General features: G+C 35.2%; 1 protein-coding gene across 1 annotated transcript in view; it reads left to right on the forward strand.

Annotated features, from left to right (window-relative positions):
- The window catches only part of LOC146600170 (estrogen-related receptor gamma-like), a gene marked incomplete at its 3' end in the record, with an annotated part of 229,435 nt that overhangs the window by 189,146 nt on the left and 37,141 nt on the right, over positions 1-3,148 (forward strand). The gene's annotated exons all lie outside the window — the stretch shown is intronic.

The following is a 3,148-nucleotide window of genomic DNA, read 5'->3' on the forward strand; positions in this document are numbered from 1 at the left end:
GCAAGCAAGTTTCTGTTAACAGCTAATGTCAAGCAGAAAACCTGTAGCATGCCAGAAACAGGCTGCAATATATTGAAGACACAGCTTATGTTTGATTGTGGGTAAATACAGTTAGTTAGTTGGGTTTATCTGATAGCCTGGCAGAAAGAGAGAGGAGCAGTACAAACTGTTTTCAGTAACTGTGCTGTTCATACACCTGATAAGATTGAGAGTGCTTTCAAACTACTGATATGCTTTGAATAAGAAAAGAATAATCACATCCACTGGCACTGGCTTATCAGGAATGAAGTAAAATGCCAGCACTTTTACATTAGCAAAAGTAAATGTTTTAGACACTTTGGGCCTTTTTTCCATTTAAATTAAATAGCAGGGTGGTTTTGAGTGTGCTGTAATGAATGGAAGGATTTATTACCTTGACAAAATTACAGGTGAATATGTTGAGAGGGTAGTCCTCGGCAACAATAACAGCTCTTTTGATAAGTGGCTACATCTATTTCATGCTTTTGGTACAGAAATTCAGTAATTTTATCCTCTCTTGCTCTATTAAGTGCAGTGGCTAACTTAAAATTTGCGATTCTTCAGTGTAGCATGTTTCTGCATTTTTTAATGTATTGACAACACATTTGAAATTCAGCCCACAACACGGCTGTTCATAAAATAATGCTCCATCATTTAGTAGTATGTCCTCTGCCTTCAACTGCTGTGTATTTTCATGTTTGAATACACACACACACACACACACACATATATATACACACATATAGAAGGGCCTTCTATATATATATAGAAGGGCCAGGTATGATTCATCATTACCTTTACCCAGAAGGCGTGAAGCATGGTTGCATGCACTATTATCTTTTCAAAGATTACTGATTTTTATTTTTGTAGCTTTTTTTTTTTTTTTTAATTTCCAGGCTCTTTTTCTTTCACGTGCCTACAATTAATTTTGGATAATTCAGATTTGATGAATGATAGTGCAAGAGCAGATTTGATTGATTTTGGATTATTATTGATTGCTCTCAATGAGATCACTGTGACACTCTGAAATCAATGGTATGCGATTAACCAAGGCACCACTGTTCTATACATTAAGCAGCAGTTGGGAATTTAGGAACTGAATGTTCACAAGCTGTAAATTGACAAAGTGTTCAGATTTAAATAGCCTTTTGTTTGGCATTTACTCACCAAAATATGTTTCTTGGGAAAGTTAGTTTTCACAAGTGCAGGCGTTCGGTAAAGGAAAGGTCATTGATTTAAGGTTTATTAAATTTTAGCTAAAAACAACTGGTTCTATTTGGGTGTAAAATAATTTAAGTACTTACTGCAGGCAACCTTCATGCTTTAGAGTTGTTTCTCAAAGGTTTCATTCTTCTATGAAGATGTCAACTGTAAATATAAAAATGCATCACTGAAAATGTAATAGTTTAAAGATTCAAACTGAAATAAAAATTCCTGCCCGGGGAAAGCAATATAATCAAAATAAAGTAGTCTTAACTTTTATGAAGAGACCATACTCGAAAACAGTGCTTGAAGGCAGCAGGTAGTGAGGTTGGCAGAGAATGCCAATTTTTTTCCCTTTACGCAGATGATGATAGCCTAGCTTTGGAATCAACAGTACATATGTCAACTACCAATTCTAGGCAATACGTAAGTTGCTACTGCTTCTGAAATAAAGTATCCTATCATTTAAGTGAACTTTATAACCTTGCAAAGAAGCCACTTGACAATATTAAAATCTACCTTCTGAAGCAGTTTATTTCAGAAAGCTTTTTTATATCTTCCCTTTCTAGCATATATTAAATTTCTTAGGTGGAATGAGCCCCCTTCCCCTTCTTCCCCCCACCTCCCCAAAGTTTGATGCTTGTGCATTAGGTAATGATTGAATAGGAATACTGCAGATTGAACTGTTTGACAAAACTGCTGTGGGTTTTGCACAAAGGACAGCCTGCTGCCAGAGTCTTGTGTATGTGTTTAAAAATATTTCCCTTTTACTGGTTCAAAACTAAAATGAAAGAATGTCAGTCATTTTAGTAGATACTGAATCAGTCCCTATAATTGATTTTATTTTATTTTTTTTAAAAAAGGGAACAATTTGGTGGTATTTTAGAAGAAATCAATGATGAAATGGAGCCTGCGTTCAAGAATTCATTGCCAGGATATGACATTTACACCAGAACACACAGTTGCCTAAAGGACTGTGACCAGGAAATACAAAGATTACTACCATGTTTTCTGTTTGAGCTTAAAAGCAGTGTTGGCATTATGCCAATATCCTTAGTTTTGCATTGACTAAGGAGGAGGTAGACAGCCTTCAGTCTGAGATAGCAAGGAAGGGCAAGACTGATTCCTTTTTTCTCTTGGCTTTACATCTGAATTGCATAAGAGATTGAAATGCTGAACTTGTTTAAAGATTATTTGATCTTGGTATATTTCTGGTGATGAATTCTGGATGAAAAGCTGTAGAATAGAACACGTATGTCTGATTGATGCATATTGTCCTGCTGTACGGACAGAAATACATTGCAAAATTAAAAAGTCACAAAGGATGGTCATGGCCATTCAGCATGTCTCTCCCCATGAGATGCCAAATAAATTCTAATAGGTAGAGAATTACCTTCAACCAGCATTTTATTTATGAAATGGTTCATATAGTATTTTAAGAAATGTAGAAACTTGGCTCTTGGTCAAAAAAACATTTTTGTACTTTCTTTTCTGTATGCAGAAATATACCAAGATGGCATAAGAAGAAAAGGGAGGCTTAGAGGGGTTGTTTTCCAGATACAGTAATGTTTGTTTTTATTATTCTAGTTGTATACAGAGTACCATAAAATAGGTGTGAAAGTAGGGTGCCCTGCCTTCTATTTAGTGATTTTTTTCTTCTACAAAACTGGTGTAAATTACTGATTTGAAGACTTAGAAGTAGGCACTGTTAAGTTGCACGTGATTTTTATCCCTGATCTCAACACATCAATAAAGAGGATTTCAATTCTAATAGGTTTTCCTTTTCTTGATTTTCATACTCTCTCTGGATATGAGCACTGTGTAATTCCAGACCTCTTCCCTAATTACAGATCATCCTTTTGTCTGTGGTAAAGCACTTATGCTTCTGCACTAACGAAGCCATGGTTATAGTGTTTTTTTTTTTTTT

The sequence above is a fragment of the Rhea americana genome, unplaced genomic scaffold (genome assembly GCF_003343005.1).
Source record: "Rhea americana isolate MKP2758 unplaced genomic scaffold, rheAme1 scaffold_127, whole genome shotgun sequence".
Taxonomy (NCBI): domain Eukaryota; kingdom Metazoa; phylum Chordata; class Aves; order Rheiformes; family Rheidae; genus Rhea; species Rhea americana.